Source organism: Sus scrofa, chromosome 16 (assembly GCF_000003025.6).
Source record: "Sus scrofa isolate TJ Tabasco breed Duroc chromosome 16, Sscrofa11.1, whole genome shotgun sequence".
NCBI classification, from domain to species: domain Eukaryota; kingdom Metazoa; phylum Chordata; class Mammalia; order Artiodactyla; family Suidae; genus Sus; species Sus scrofa.
In genome coordinates this window covers 24,464,063-24,481,910 of record NC_010458.4, presented here as the reverse complement: position 1 = coordinate 24,481,910, position 17,848 = coordinate 24,464,063, and the positions used below count along the sequence as shown (strand labels likewise).

The 17,848-nt window shown below is 40.7% G+C and overlaps 1 protein-coding gene across 1 annotated transcript in view; it reads left to right on the top strand.

Moving 5' to 3' along the window:
• Nucleotides 1-17,848, top strand: part of FYB (FYN binding protein) — a 175,230-nt gene that overhangs the window by 25,858 nt on the left and 131,524 nt on the right. The window lies entirely within an intron of this gene.

Here is a 17,848-nt window from a genome sequence, read left to right as displayed (position 1 = left end):
CTGGGAACCTCCATATGCCGCAGGTGCAGCCCTTAAAGACAAAAAAACCAAAAAAATTAAAAAATTAAAAAAATTAATTGTTGAGGTTTAAAATCAGATGATTTTAATCCATTTCAACTGGTTTTTAAAGCTCTAATATCTTTTGCCTTTAGGATTGAGAATGTAAAGATAAATGATCAAATAATGAATGATGAGGGTGCAGTTTGTTCATCAGGTCACTTCTCTTTCATCCTCCTACCAAATAGTCAGTGCTGCCCATACAAACTCCTATGGGTCCTCTGTCTAAGGGATTAGCACAATGGTTATGAATAGTCTCAGAGCCAGACTGTGTGCAAATCTACCTTCTGCCTTTTGCCACCTGCTTCACCTGGGGCAGCTGCCTCATTCTCAGTGGCCCCGTTCCCCCTCTGTAGAAGGGGGGAAGGAGAACCTCTCACCTGTGGGCACCAGTGAATGTCAGAAGAGCCAATACAGAAGCCTTTTGTACTGAGCCCACCACACAGACACTCATGGAATGTTTGCTCTTTTATTTGTCTGAGTTCAAATGCTTCAGAATTCCTGTTGTGGCTCAGCAGGTTATGAACCTGACTGGTACCCATGAAGATGTGGGTTCAATCGTGGTCTCCCTCAGTGGATTCAGGATCCAGTGTTCCCATGAGCTGTGGTATAGGTCACAGACGAAGCTTGGATCCCATGTTGCTGTGGCTGTGGTGTAGGCCGGCAGCTGTGGCTCCAATTCGACCCCCAGCCTGGGAACTTTCATATGCCACAGGTGAGGCACTAAAAAAAAACAGTTTTTTAATTAAAAAAAAATAAAATGGAGAGGTCCCATCGTGGCACAGCGGAAACAAAACCGACAAGGAACCATGAGTTTGTAGGTTCGATCCCTGGCCTTGCTCAGTGGGTTTAGGATCCAGCGTTGCAGTGAGCTGTGGTGTAGGTCACAGACGCGGTTCAGATCTGGTATTGCTGTGGCTGTGGCATAGGCCGGCTGCTACAGCTCTGATTAGACCCCTAGCCTGAGAACCTTCATATGCCGCAGGTGCCACCCTAAAAAAGGCAAGACAAAAAAATAAAATAAAATGCTTCAAACCTCAAATGCAGATACTTTCACAGCCTTAGCTTAAAATCTGAAAGCTTTGGATTCCCTTCAAAATGGTTTTGAGGAGCTCAAAATTATTTTTTTATTTTTTTATTTTTATTTTATTTTTTGTCTTTTTTAGGGCTGCACCCACGGCATATGGTGCTTCCCAGGCTAGGGGTCAAATCGGAGCTTTGTAGCCGGTGGCCCACTCCACAGCCACAGCAACGCCAGATCCTTAACCCACTAATGGAGGCCAGGGATCTAATCTGTGTCCTCATGAATGCTAGTCAGATTCATTTCTGCCAAGCCACTATGGGAACCCCTCAAAATTCTTAATTAAAAAAAAAATCAATAGTGTACTTTCTAAAAATGCTTAGAAATGTCTGAGATTTCTTGGGAGATATGGAAGAAAAATAGAAGCAAATATGATCAGTGAACTTGAATAGGAGGCTCTGAATTATGGAAAATGGATAATTGTAGAATGTTTCTACCTGACTCCTGACCCACCCAGGGAGTGGCCAGCGGGTAGAGATCCCCTTTAATAGGAATAAATTTCCTCTTGTTACACAAGAGCTACCAAAGAGGTTTACTTTGACTTATAAGCTGCTGGACCAAGTTTCCAAAACCTCAGAAGAACAGAAACAGGCTCTCTGAAAAAATACAGCAAAGTACACCCAGAGCTTCAAAAATGCAGTATTGCCAGTGGATCAAACTTTCAAATGTTTATAAGTACAAACTTTTCTAAAAGCACAGTATGGGCCTTGCATATACTAGATGCTCAACAAATGTTTGGTAAATGAAGTTTGCTAAAATTACCTTGGAGGTATTATTTTCCTTGTGTAAAATATTACAAGACAGTGAAATATCATAGTTGACATATAAAGAAAAATGCCTATAAATATAGTTCTAGGGTAAGAAATGTCCAATATAAGTGATAATTTATAAAAGGGACAATCTATTCCTTTACTTGAGATTTTCCCTTTTAAAAATCATAGTTTTTAGAGTTCCCTGGTGGCCTAACATTTGAGAGTCTGGAATTGTCATTGCCATGGCTTGGGTCACTGCTGTGGCGCAGATTCAGTGCCTGGCCTGGGAACTTCTACATGCTATGAATGTGGCCAAAGTAAATAAGTAAATAAACCACATTCTTACCATTTGTGGTGCTAACCTGGAAACATGAGCCCAGTTGGTGGAACTGAGCCAAAACTATGAGTACTTATCCTTTTTTATAACTAACTAATAATCTTGGAATAAGAGCTTAAGGCAAATAGAACATTGAACTCCATTTGCAAATACAAACTAAAGATTTTAACATGTGTCCAAATTATGTGGGGATCCTTTTTTGTGCATATGCTGTGTAATGATGAAAAACATTTTCAGTTGCGCAGAACCAAGTAAAAATATGCAAAGTAGAAAATCTTTTAAACATTTCAGAAACTAGTATCTGGAAACTATAATCCACTAGGCAGAAAAGTGACCATTTTTAAAGTCATCTTCTTGGGGAATATTTAAACTTTAAGGCTTACTTTGAGTTTGTAGCATTATCCTATATCGACATAATTCTGAGGTTTGTGCTATGTCATCATTATTCCCATTTTCAGATGAGGAAATTGAGGCACAGAGAAGTAACTGCCATAGCTAACATGCAGACCCAGGCCATCTGACTCCATCCAGGCTCTAAAGCTCTGTGTTACTCTTCGTTGAATGGGAAGATGCTGTTTCCATTATGCTTCTTGTGACATTACTCTGTAACAGGATTTACAGAATGGTTCTGTGATTATGAATGATTATAAGCAAATATGAGAATAGTTCTGTGATTATGTTCTGTGACTATGAGCTGTTATGAACTCATCACTGTGTCCCCTAAATCATGAAATTGTACACTTCAAAGACCACCCCAAATAGAGGTACACTGCCTTACTTTTTCTCTGTAGGGATGAAACAAAACAGAAGTGTAAAAAAAATATTTTTAAGAGTTCCCGTCATGGCTTAGAAGTAACAAACTCAACTAATATCCATGAGGATGAGGGTTTGATCCCTGGCCTCACTCAGTGGGTTACGGATCTGGCGTTGTCAAGAGCTGTGGTAGAGGTCACAGACACAGCTCGGATCTGGCGTGGCTGTAGCATAGGCCAGTAGCTGTAGCTCCAATATGACCCCCAGCCTGGGAACTTCCATATGCCATGGATACAGGCCTAAAAAGACTTTTTTTTTCTTTATCCCTTTGGCACACAGTGTTACAGTGCAATTTCTAAAGAAGAAATTAGAATTCTTCTAGGAGAATGAAAACCCCCCTCCAAGTCTTACTGTAGTCTTCTTTGAAGAAGGATCCTCTAGTAGCTAATAACTCTGCTTGCCAAGTTCTACAAAATCCTGTCCCTCTTCATCCTGCCCAGACATCCCAATCCAGGAAGCCTCTTCTCTCAGATGTCCCTAAGGGTACCCCCCTGCTCTGCCCTAAGGGGCTGTTTGGTCATGTGAGATGATCATGAATTCTCAGTTAGAACTTATTGGAAAATTCAGAAGAATAACCCATCTAAGTAACTGTCATCTTGTTCTTGCTTCTTTCTCAGCAGAACCTGATAAATTATGTTCTCCATCTCCTCTCCCTCTCTCACCCAAAGACACACACACATCTGAGACTGGAGGGAAGGGAGCAGGGCACAGTCATTAAAAAATGACATAGCCCTTGAGGACACAACAAAAACTGGTTAGAACTATGTCTGGAGTCCCCTGGGGGCTCAGCAAGTTAAGGATCTGGTGTTGTGACTACTGTAGCATGGGTTCAATCCCTGGCCTGGGAACTTATGCAGACTGTGGGCATGGCAAGAAGCAGAAGAACAAGAACAAGAAAAACTGACCAGGTCCCAGAGGATGGAAGATTCAACTTCCAGTGGACATTATATAGTCATTATTAATATGTTAGCTAAATGACACATACCTAGGCACCATGACAATTCTGAGGCCAATCATAAAAGCCCAAAAAGTGGGTGGTGGCCCAGTTCTTAGAAATCTCCACCCCTTCTCCAAATAATTAGTACTCCTCCTGTCTACTAGCCTAGGATATCAGTCAGTCCTTAAAAACTAACCACCACATATTTCAGGGCCTCTCACCTTCTAAGATGGCCCACACTTAGTCTATGGAATATGTATCTTTCTCAATATACCTACTTCTTACCTAACACTTTACCTCTCACTGAACTCCTTCTGTGCTGAAACATAAAGAACCTGAGCTTCGTTAAGTCCTGAGACCAGGTGTGTAATTTCCGCTAGGAGATTGTGTGTTCCAGTCCCAACCTAGGGTGTGTGGTTTCACAGCCACACAAACATTGATGAATAATTATTAACTTGATTAGTACAGAGATTTATATTTTGACCCTATGTCTCATTTTGAGTTGGGAAAATATTCCTGTACAAATTAGAAGCAACCCTCCTTCCCCCGACCCCCACCTAATTCATGCACACATGTACACTTTCATTTATTTATTTACTTCGCCTTTTTTTCTTTTTTCTAGGGCCACACCCATGGCATATGGAGGTTCCCAGGCCAGGGGTCAAATCCAAGCTATAGCTGCTGGCCCACGCCACAGCCACAGCAATGATGGATCTGAACTGTGTCTGCAACCTACACCACAGCTCATGGCATCGAAGGATCCTTAATCCACTGAGCAAGGCCAGGGATCGAACTTGCAACCTCATGATTCCTAGTTGGATTTGTTCTGCTGTGCCACGACAGAAAATCCAACACACACATACACTTTAAAAATTAATTTTTAAAAATTAACTCTGGATTTCAGCATTTGACAATTTTAAGAAAATTGTTGAAATAGATTGAAAAGAAAAACTTGGAAGTAACCTAGGAGAGTATGGGATTATTTCCACCAGAGGGGAAAAAACCCAAGAGTGAAGTGATTTAACAATTTCTGGTTTATGAAATAACATGTAAGAGTCTAAAGGTTCTCAGTAGCATAACCTCATAATGACTAAAATTAAAAAAAAAAAGGGTGGGGGTGGGGGGTGGATTACAGCCAAGAGGGAACATAATGCAAAATTCTTGGCCTGATCCAACTTCCTTTGGGCTTTAATGTAAATTTACAGAAGAAATGCACTTTAAATAACAAATTATCTGAATATGGTTATAAACAGGTGCCGTCCAGCAATTAAATATAGCATGAACACATCAGATGAGCCAAAATGACAAGGCTCCTTTCCAAAGCACCTGCTTTTCTAAAACAGATTCTTGCTAGAAAGTGCTGTGTATCATATTCCACCTTGTGACTGGCACCCCCTAGGGTTGTGCAGGGCACAGTCAACTCAACCATACCTGTTCTTTTGCCTGCACAGAGCCATCCTTAGAAGTGAGATGAGGAGTTCCCTTTGAGCCTCAGTTATAATAAACCCAACTGGTATCCATGAGGACGTGGGTTCGATCAGTGGCCTCACTCAATAGGTTAAGGATCTGACGTTTCCATGAGCTGTGGTGTAAGTCACAAATGCAGCTGGGATCCTGCGTTGCTGTGGCTGTGGTGTAGGCTGGCAGCAGCAGCTCCTATTCAACCCGTAGCCTGGGAATTTCCATATGCCTCAGGTATGGCCCTAAATTAAAACAACAACAACAATAACAACAAAGTGAGGAGGTTCCCATTGTGGCTCAGTGGAAACAAATCCGACTGGGAACCAAGAGGTGGCAGGTTCGATCCCTGGCCTCGATCAGTGGGTTAAGACTCTGGTATTGCCGTGAGCTCTGGTGTAGGTCGCAGAGGTGGCTTGGATCTGGTGTTGCTGTGGCTGCGGTGTAGGCCGGCAGCTGTAGCTCTGTTTCGACCCCTAGCCTGAGAACCTCCATGTGCCATGGGTGTGGCCCTGAAAAGCAAACAAAACAAAACAAGGCAAAAAAGAAGTGAGATGAAAAAGGAAGTGGGAACCCCAACCACACTGCCAAGCTGAATCTCATTTCCCTCTCCTTTTACCACCTCTCCACTGTTACAGAACCAAACTTGGGTCTGCTCCCCCGCATGCAGTAGAGCCCATCTACTCTTTTTTTTTTCTTTTTTTTTTCATTGTTTCCCAATTTTATTGATTCTTTATTAAAAGTATACTCATTGAATCAATTCTTTCTCATATGAAAAATTATATATGTTAAAAACGAATTGGCAAGTCAAATGCAAATTTTACGTGTAAAGGTTTTGCTTTCGTGAGTTTCCTTTTGCAGCCATTATTTCCAGCAAAGTGAAATTTTCTCAGATTGAATTATACAAATCTAAATGCTACTGTATGCAGTTTTATCCACTATAAATTTTCTTTTGTTTTAGTCTTGCTGCTATTCATATTTTGTTTTTGAGCCCATCTACTGCTACTGGGTTGTATGGAAGCAAAGTGGGGCATTTATTACAAAGACATCAATACAAGGAGGAGGAAGGGTGGCTTGTGCTCTAAGCTCCCAACTCCCCAAAGGATTTCAGCAAAGCAATTTAAAGTCCAGGTGAGGGATGGGGGGGAGGTCACAGGGTGTCTGATCGGCTCATGCACAGTTCTCTGATTGATGGTGAGATAATAGGGCAATGCTGCAGGGGTGAGCATTGTCAATCCTTAGGCTTCAGGAGCCCTGGGGGCTGCATGCTCATCATCATCAGGTACTTAACATCTTCCCCTTGGTAGGAGGTTCACTCTGTAAAACGACTCAGGAAACGTGTATCAGATACTGTTATCTAGGTACTTGAGAGAGGAGCTAAAGCAGAGGATATAGGGAGGGCTGCCTGGGGACCCCATAGGGTCCTGCTGGGTTGCACCACTCCTCTAGGCTTTGAGAGGCAAGAGAAAAGGGAAAGTGGAAGAGAAGGAGGTAGAAATAAATGGGAAATTGGGAGGAATACATGGAGCTAAGAGCAGGTAGCTCCAAAGCCCAGGCGTGAAATTTTAACTCACGTCCCCTTGGACATCTCCCCAAATTAAGTCTGGAAGACCCAGGGATGGCTACAGTTCCTTTAGAGTAGCTCCATGTACGCCCAAGTCGCCGTGACCAACCTGGCTGACCAACAAGGCACAGTGGCCTGTGCAGAAGTCTTCAGTGCCCTGTAACACACAACAAAGAGGTTTTCACATGTCAGAAGGGAAGTGGTTTGAAAGCCTAGTTATTGGAGGCAAGAGGTGAACAAAACTTCAAGTCCCATTCTGATACCCTCTCGCCTTTCCTCTGGGGTTAAGACAACTTTCTAAATTGTGTCACTTCACTTGTGCGTGTGTGTGCAGTTATCCCTGAGAAGCCGCTAGACACTCTTGCTGCTGATTTGGGGGGAGCTGTTGTAGAAATCACACACTGATACTTAGAGGGCCCAAGCGGCTTTCTTCTCTTCCTGTGTCCTGGTAATCGTTCTGCATCTCGCCACAGAGACTTCATCGTCTTCAGCCAGCTCTCTCCTCCTACAATAGCTGCTCTTTGTGGTCCCTTCTTTAGGAGGCAGGTAGGCTGGGGCACAAAAGTAATACAAACCAACTGATCTTGGCTTAAATGTTGTGAACTTCCTCAAGTCAGGAGTGAATTATTTAAGACCCAAAGGAAGAAACTAAAATGGCACCTAGCAAAGGGTAAAGAATTCTCTTTTTCTTTCTTTCTCTTTCTTTCTTTCTTTCTTTCTTTCTTTCTTTCTTTCTTTCTTTCTTTCTTTCTTTCTTTCTTTCTTTCCCTCTCTCTCTTTCTTTCTTTCTTTCCCTCTCTCTCTTTCTCTCTCTTTCTTTTTTTTCTTTTCTTTCTTTCTTTCTTTTTCTTTCTTTCTTTACTTCTTTCCCTCTCTCTCTTTTTCTCTCTCTCTTTCTTTCTTTCTTTCTCTTCTTTCTTTCCCTCCCTCTCTCTTTCTTTCTTTCCCTCTCTCTCTCTTTTTCTTTCTTTCTTCTCTCTCTCTCTTTCTCCCTCTCTTTCTTTCTTTCTCTCTCTCTTTCTCTCTCTCTCTTTCTCCCTCTCTTTCTTTCTCTTTCTTTCTTTTCTTTCTTTCTTTCTTTTTCTTTCCTTCTTTACTTCTTTCCCTCTCTCTCTTTTTCTCTCTTTCTTTCTTTCTCTTTCTTTCTTTCCCTCTCTCTCTCTTTCTCTCTCTCTTTCTTTCTTTTTCTTTCTTTCCCTCTCTCTCTTTCTTTCTTTCCCTTTCTCTCTCTTTTTCTTTCTTTCTTTACTTCTTTCCCTCTCTCTCTTTCTCTCTCTCTCTCTCTTTCTTTTTTTCCTTCCTTCTTTCTTTTATGGCCGCACCCTTGGCATATGAAATTTCCCAGGACAGGGATTGAATCTGAACAGTTGCAGCCTACGCTGCAGCTGCAGCAATGCCAGATTTTTAACCCACTGCACAGGAGAAAGCATTTCTTTCTCTTTTCAGCCTTCCTTAAAACTTACCCCCATGGTAATTAAGTAATTAATTACTTAATATACGTGTATATGTATCAATATATATAAAATCTATTGAGTGTATGTACCATATTTAATATATATTACATGTATATACCATAATTATGTATGCATATATTACATATACACATACATAATATATATGTAGAAATATATATATAGTAATATACACATTTACCCAACAGTAAAGCAATTACAGGTACATTTGCCTTGTTAGGTGCCCTTTTGAAAATTTATTTATTTTGCTGCCATGTGAAGTGGTTTGATGTGGGATCTCAGTTCTCAGACCAGGAATCGAACCAAGGCCAAAATAGACACTGAGTCCTAACCACTGGCAGGGAACTCTGAGCTTGTCTATTTTTACCTTCTTAGTTTACAGTCAACAAACCATTCTAAATCTTGATGATATCAGCCAATATTTTACCTATTTCTCCTATATTTGTATGATTTATAGATATCAGAATGGTTCCCTATCTTTGTTTAAGATGAAGATTAAAATAACAGAACAAACCAAAAGACAAAGGAAATAGAAACAGACAGATATCAAACCATTAATTTACATCCTCTGAGTAGGGTTTTAACCAAATGCAGCTGACTGTATTCCAATATCAATGCAAATAATCTCTATCTCAAAGACACATCTCATTTTTTTCTAATCCTTTTTTTATTATTATTATTTTAAGATCTGCACCTGCGGCATATGGAGGTTCCCAGGCTAGGGGTCGAAACGGAACTGCAGCTGATGGCCTACACTACAGCCACAGCAACGCCAGATCTGAGCAGCATCTGCAACTTATGCCACAGCTCACAGCAATGCCAGATCCTTAACTCACTGAGCGAGGCCAGGGATTGAATCTGAGTCCTCATGGATACTGGTGAGGTTCATTAACTGTTAAACCACAATCGGAATTCCGTCATTGTCTGCATTTTTACCTTCATCTGTCCAACTGGGCTGAGAACCTTTGACTGCAAAATCTGTAACCCCTGTAATTCTTAGGTGTTGTTGTGTCTCTACGGATATGACATCTCAACTTCTGAATTTTTGCCGAAGCGTGATAGTCCCTTTGGTCCGCATGTGCTGCATGACACTATCCACAAGAAATGTGATTTCCATTAAAGGTCTTTATTTTCTGCATTTGCCTTTACTCTTTGCCAGAATTATTCATTACCTTAGTTTTTCAATTCATAGATTATTATAATATCAAAAAGCCCCAATGCCTTCTTTAGCCTGTGATAGTCTAGGCTGTCTAGCAGATTTTGCAAGAAAATTGGTCACTTTATTTTTTTTAATTACTCAAGGAATTTTATTACATTTATAGTTGTGCAGTGATCATCTCAACCCAATTTTATAGCATTTCCATCCCAAACCCCCAGCCCATCTCCCCAGCCCCCAACCTGTCTCCTTTGGAAACCATAAGTTTTTCAAAATATGTGAGTCAGTATCTGTTCTGCAAAGAAGTTCATTGTGTCCTTTTTTTAGATTCCATATGAAAGTGATAGCATCTGATGTTGGTGTCTCACTGTCTGACTTCACTTAGCATGATAATTTTGAGGTCCATCCATGTTACTGCAAATACCGTTATTTCTTTCCTTTTAATGGCTGAATGATATTCCGTTGCGTATATGTACCACATCTTCTTGATCCACTGCTCTGTGGATGGACATTTAGGTTGTTTCTATGTCTTGGCTATTGTATACAGTGTTGCAATGAACATTGGAGTACATGTTTCTTTTCGAGTCCTGGGAAAATTGGTCACTTTAAATGAGACATCTAGTCCCATAAATCTTTTAGTGATTATTTCCAAGTCTATTCTTAATTTCAGAGCAAAATAAATAGTGAGTTAATCTCATTAACCTAAATTTGAGCATAATAACAATATGAATAATATAATTTAATACAAAAGAATCTTTTAAAATTCTATTACATGCTTAGAATTCATGTTGCTGAGAGGTTTAGAAAACATAGACAGGATTTCCCTGGTGTCTCAGTGGGTTAAGGATCCGATGTTGTCCCTGCTGCAGCTCAGGTCACTGCTGTGTCACATGTTTGATCCCTGGCCTGGGAACATCCACATGACACAGGCACAGCCAAAAAAATGGTTAAGTGGATGGTTCTGGTCTAGAAGAGGCTGTCCAATACTGTAGCCACTAGCCGCATGAGGCAACTCAAATTTTAATTATTTAAAGGTAAATAAAATTAAAAATTCACTTCCTCAGTTGTACTAGCCACATTTCTTTTTTTAAATTTAATTTAATTTTTATTTTATATTGGAGAATAGTTGATTTACAACATCCTGTTAGTTCGGGTGTACAGCAAGGTGATTTCGTTATACATATACATACATCCCTTCTTTTTCAGAATCTTTTCCCACATAGGTTATTATGAAACATTGAATAGAGTTCCTTGTGCTGAACAGTCATTCCTTGTTGATTTTATATTTTATATATAGTATTGTATATATATTAATCCCAAACCCCTAATTTACACCCCCCCACACACATTTCCCTTTGGTAACCATAAGTTTGTTTTCTATGTCTGTGAATCTCTTTCCACTTTGTAAATAGTTCATTTGTATCATTTTATTAGATTCCACATGTTAGTAATTATATTTGTCTTTCTCTGTCTGAGGTACTTCACTTAGTATGGTAATCTCTAGGTCCATCTACATTGATGCAAAAGTCATTATTTCACTCTTTTTAATGGCTGAGTGGTATTCCATTGTATATATGTACCACATCTTCTTGATACTAGCCACACTTAAAGTGCTCAATAGCAAAATATGGTTAATAGAAACCATATACGACAGCACGGATGCAGTACAGTAGCACATTTCTACATCACAAAAAATCCTAGTGGACAGGACCTCTCTAAACGTTTATTAACAGTTTAGTTTAAAAATATGTAGTATGATTGGGAGTTTCCTGGTGGCCCAATAGTTAGGATGCAGCACATTTACCACTATAGCCTGGGTTCAATCCCAGTTCTGGGAACTGAGATCCCACATCATGCTGCAGCCTAGATAAATAAATAAATAAGAAAGAAAGCTGTACTTCTTTTTTTAAAAAGTATATATGTATGTGTGTGTGTGTGTGTGTGTGTGTATAATATGTTTGATGTAATTCATAGCAGCTGATGATAAGTTAAGGTTTCATTCACAATTTACTCACTCAGTGTAACACCTGGTGCCCAAAAAGTGCTCAAAAATGTTTGACGAGTGTTTGTAGAATAAAGATGGTGGATCCCATACAGATGCTCAATTGTCTGGCATCATAATATTAAAACAAAACAAAAAAAAAGGAAAAATTTAAGCAGCATAAAGAGAAGCAAACCATTCTATACACAAGTAATCTACATTTTGTGAATTCTGCCAAATTCCAAATGCAAACTTGTGGCAAATTGTTGACACCGCCTTTGCCCCTGCTTGGACAGCTGTGGATGACATCTGCATCAAATCAGCCAGGAGTTATTTATTTTTGAAATGTGCACTGACCCACTTCTAAGCCCAAAGGGTAAAAATGTCACCTTTGTTCATTTCTCAAGAAAAATATTTTTAAGATCCTGCACTGACTGTGAAAGGCAAAGTGTTCCTTGGGGTGTTATCCATAATTCCCTCTTCATTTCAAGCTTTCTGACAGTCATCACTTCTTGACTCCATTCCTAATTGTAATACAAACAGGAAAGCAATTCCAAGCCAACTGGCCTCTTTTCTTCCAAAGAATTTAAAATTATTATTGAGTTTGTGTTTATAAACTCTGTGGTTTGGTGATTACCTGTTCATATTTCAGGGACCGTGAGCTTTTTGGCACAATAGGACCAGTTGATTCAGTCTTATAATCCCATTACCTAGAACATGGCCTCATAGGAGACAACCAATAAGTAATTTTATATGGATAAATCAGCTAAGATTAACAAAGGCATCTCCTTGCCTGGAGTTGTCTTTTAAGTCAATAATACTATTAATAAAGATATAAATACAATTAAAACAACTTCTATAAGCAACCTTTTTTTTCAGATTTCTCAATAATTCCATGTGAAATTAGGCTATCTGCCTTATATGTGCTCTGGTCATGTGGCCATTACTATGGAACTAGAAGGGAGATTTGTTAGAATATCTAGAAACAAGCCTAGCTAGCATACATTTGGAGTGCACAGTTAGTTTACTTGAGGAATCATCCACAGATAACAGAAGTCTCACATCTCCTGGAAATTTATCAATCCCATTTAAAGCTAGAGAAAGGCCAGAACAGCAGTTCATAAAGTGTGGTCTGAAGACCCTTGGGAACCACCAAGTCCCTTTCAAGGAATCCACAAGGTCAAAACTATCTCCATAAAAATTCAAAGATTTTGCCTTTTTTTCACTCTCATTCTCTCCTGACTGTTCAGTGGAATTTTCCAGAAACCTCGCAATTATCTGAAAAGGCTATTAAGATATTCTTCCCCTTTCCAACTGCATATCTGTATGAGGCCATATCTTTATATGTTTCAAACAAAACGATATGTCACAAGAGATTGAATGCAGACCAAATATGAGAATGCAGCTGTTTTCTCTTACACTATACGTTGAAGACATTTGCAAATATGTAAAGCAGTGCTATGCTTTTCACTAAATTTTTTGTTTTGGAAAAATATGTTTTTCATTAAAGTGTCTTCCATGTTAATATGTAATCATTTATTAAGGTTGTTTTAAATGAATTCATAAATAAATGAGAAATTTCTCAGCTAGCACCCACATTAACAAAAACTATTTAGGGTCATCCAATAATTTTTAAGCATGCAATATAGTCTTGAAACCAGAGTTTGAGAACCACTGTACTAGAATATGGTATATACAAATATAAGATAAATGGGCTCCCAGACAGTGATTAACTAAAGAAGGGAAAAAGGAAATAGAAACCTGTTTCTAAGCTTGGCCAGAAGGCTCTGCTAAAAATGCTGACCATAGTTCTTCATCCAATTAGCTAATTACCCACAGCTCTTTTGAGGTTGCATCTAAGTCTTAGTTTACTCTCCTCTATAAACCAAGCCATTCATCTGCTCAGCCAAATATTGGCCGATTTTCAGTTGCATACAAATTGTTTTGTTTCATAAAATATTTATTCTCAAATGCCACACTTAGAATGGTTTTAAATAACAATTCAGTTTTCATTTGAGAACAAGTTCAGGTCTGTTGGCAGTCTAGGCTAAGCTTGAACATGTGATCACAGCACACAGATGCTCCTTCTGAAACCTGGTGCATCTGGGTTGCTGCAAACAGACTGGGTAAACTGGTGCCCAAAACAGCCCCAACTCATTTTCCCAATGGCTTATTGGTTTGTTTAACTTCACATGACATATTTGTAGGTAATAGGGGCTAATGATACCAGGAATGCTTATATTAAATTGATCCTTTTGTATTCAAGAATGCACTGTCAATTTTAATAAAAACTAAAGGGCATTGGTATTTGTGTGTGTGTGCATGTGTGTGTGCGTGTGTGAGCATATTCTCAAATAGATGTCTTTCAGTCTCTTTTTTTCAGTCACTCTTATCTTTGGCTCAGAGAGCGTTTATCACGCCTAATTGCTCTACCCTGATACATTTCCCAAGAGCTCAAAGCTAAGCCAGTTTGATAATATATTTCTCTGTGTCCCTATAGCTTTTCTTGTGTCTTGCATCCTGCTCATGGTGATCTTTCAATTCTCACCACCTCTGTAAAAAACTATTATTGCTTGGCTGGCCCAGTCTTACCTTGACACCCTTCAAAGGACACATGCAAGGCTGGTGGCAACATGATCTAATGACTGACACCCAGCTGGACAGAGTGCAGCTGGGAATTGCTGACTCTGTGAGAATGTAGTCTTCCTCATCTCAGTTCCCCACCCAGGGAAGAAAAAGACTTTTCTGTTCGCCCATTCACTTCACAGCCATGTAAGAAGAATTTTGAGAATGATGTAGCCTCTGAGATCCTCCTTATTAGCCTGTTTCTCCCATTGTTTCCACTGTCTCTCATCTCACCAAACCCTGCCCATGCCTCAAGTAAGATTTCAGGGTCACTCCAAGGGCTTAATAATCTCTCATGTCTGGACAGAAATATACATGAACCATGTTTTTTGCTCTATCGGTCAGCCATGGCCATATCTGAAGCCCTACCCACAGGGCCTGGGATTCTGATAATTAGACATCCCAGAGGTAACATACTACAGAGTAACGGCAGTGTACTTAGGGATCCAAAGACTGGGAGTCCTGCTCTGCCTCAGTTGTTGATTTCCCTCTGCTTGTTTGCCTATTCGTGAAATAGAGATGATGATCCCTGCCTCACACCATCAGCAGGTTTTCAGTAAACTTTTTTTTTTTTTGGCTGCACTTTCAGCATTCAGAAGTTCCCTGGCCAAGGGTTGAACTCATGTCATGGCAGTGACAATGCCAGATGCTTAACCTGTTGAGCCACCAGGAGACTCTGTCAGTAAATGTTTTCTGAATTGATGGATAGATGGGTGGATGGATGAGCAAGTGGGTGAATATAGTTGGATAGAAAGCCATGAGGCATATGTAAGATTGTCAAACACAGGCGTCCCCATTGTGGCACAGCAGAAATGAATCTGACTAGGAACCATGAGGTTGCAGGTTTGATCCCTGGCCTCACTCAGTGGGTTAAGGATCCAGCATTGCCTTGAGCTGTGGTGTAGGTCACAGACACAGCTTGGATCCCATGTTGCTGTGGCCATGGTGTAGGCCGGCAGCTGTAGCTCCAATTCGACCCCTAGCCTGGGAACCTCCATATGCCGAGGGGGCAGCTCTTAAAAAAAAAAAAAAAAAATTGTCTGACACATAACTAAACCACTTCCAGTATAAGCAAAAGGCCAGATTTAGTGGCTTAAAACACACACACACACATGCACGCACTCACACACACACACACACACACACACACATATTTATTATCTTACAGCATAGGGCAGAACTTTAAAATGGGTCTGAGTCAAAATCAAGGTATGAGCAGGGCTGTGGTCCTTCCTGAGGCTCTAAGCATCTGTTTCCTTGCCTCTTCCAGCTTCCAAAGGCTGCCTGCATTTCTTGGCTCATGGCTTCCTTCCATCCTCACACTGCAGAGACTGTGGGACAAATCGGCTTAGCATTACATGCTCACGGTCAGTTGTCTCCATTTCCCAGCAAGATAATATACACTCAGTACCGTCTCAGAGAGGTTCATAGCCCTACTGGTGTTTTTTGTTTTTTGTTTTTTTTCTTTTTCTTTTTACATATGGCCACATCTGTGGCATATGGAAGTGCCCAGACTAGGGGTCAAAACAGAGCTGCACCTGCCAGCCTATGCCAACTTGCCAACATACCATCTACACCACAGATTGAGGCAATGCTCAATCCTTAACCCACTGAGCAAAGCCAGGGATCAATCCTGCATCCTCATGGATATTAGTCGAGTTCTTAACCCACTGAACCACAACAGGAACCTGCCTCCTGATATTTTAAGTCCTTCCTTTAGTAAGAGACTCAGTTGAGTCCTCAAAGACTCAGGGATCCCTTAGCCCTAAATTCTTCCCATCAACACAAGCCCCATCCTGGCCCATGAGGCGGGACATTCAATCAGGACTGACCCCGGTCCTATGTGGCAAGCTGCACTCTGTCCCACAGAAAGATGAGACCCTCTGGGTGGTGCCACCTCCTTCCAAAGCCCCTTTACTATCCTACTTTATTTTCATGCATTCCTAAGGATTAGAATGGGCCAAAAGAACTTTCATAATTGTAGTGACAAAAGGCAATATTTAGCTAAAATCCCAAAAGAGTCATGAATTGTAGAATTATAAATGTGTTTTTAAATTTTATTAGCTTCCAAAATTTAAAAAAAAAAAAGACAGGAGATTACATCATAAGTGTGAAAACTTGCTTTATTAGCTTTTGGAGTCAGAAAACAGAGAGGGGAAATTATACATAAGAAAGATTTCCCACTTTTTTTTCCTTTACTTTTCCTTTGCCAGTCTCTTTCTTTAACTGCTGGGGAAGCAAGGGGAAGTACCATATCCAAAAACAATGACCCTGGTGATTTAAAATTGAAATCTGTGGTTCTTTGTCTTCAGGACAACTAGAGTTTAAGGTTTTACTTCCTCTTAGAGCCCATTACTCTAGGATGTCATTTCCAAACATGGTTGGGAATGCTTGTGGGAATCTTTGTGTCCTGTGTGAGGCAGAACCAACATTTTTGTTGGTCAGTTGGTTGGTTAGTGTGGCCAGCCTCACGGCATATGGAAGCTCCCAGGCCAGGGATCCAACCCAGGCCACAGCAGCGACCTATGCCACTGCAGTGACAACACCAGATCCTTAACCTGCTGTGCCATAAGGGAACTCCTTGTTTTTTTGGGGGGGGGTGGTTGAGAAATTTTAAAAATAGGGGAATGAATGGAGTTCCTGTTGTGCCACAATGGAAACAAATCCAACTAGTATCCATGAGGTTTTGGGTTCCATCCCTGGCCTTGCTCAGTATGTCGGCAATCCGGCATTGCCATGAGCTGTGGTGTAGGTTGAAGACATGGCTCAGATCCTGCTTTGATATGCTGTGGCCTGCCAGCAGCTCTAGATCCAGTTTAACCCCTAGCCTAGGAACTTCCATATGCCATAGGTGTGGCCCTAAAAAGCAAAAAAGTAAGGGGGTGGGGTGGGGGTGGGGATGGAATTCCCTGGTGGCTCAGGGGGTTAGGATCCAGCATGTCACTGCTGTGGTTCTGGTTACTGCTGTGGTGCAGGTTCCATCCTTGGCCTGGGAACTTCCACATGCCATAGGTGCAGCCAAAAAAATAAAATGGGGAAAAGCACAAAGAAGTATATAGCAAACATCAATAGATCCATGACGAAGAATTTTGTCACATTTCCTTGAAGTATTTTCTATCATGAAAAGAATAAAGTGTACATATATAGAGTTACAATCCATCATCATTCTTCCTCAGGCCTATTTCCTACCATTTCTTCCCATGAGGGAGACAGTTTCCATCATGATTTCATTGTGATTCTCTTAGGGTTCCTTCTTTACCTACTAGCCAAAGTCAGTTCTGCTTGTCCTGGCTTGTATAGCCAAGGTCCCAAACCCCCGAGGAGTTTGGGACTAGTTCAGTGCCATTCATTGCTGCGGACTGGGTCTTTCGCCTCATATGCTGGTCTAGTCACTGATCTTGGAGAGAGGCACCAGGCTTTGCGTGTGTTAAGAACAGGTACAGCCAACATGGCAAGCCCAAACCTTCTGTTTCTCCCCAGTGTGAAAGGACTTCCCCAGTGAAAGACCCTTTAGTTCAGTTTTATTGGAGGCAAGAGAAACAATCCTATGAAAAGAACCCAAGAGGAGAATTTCAAAGGCTCTTGACCTCCACCTCATGGGTTGCAAGTCAAATG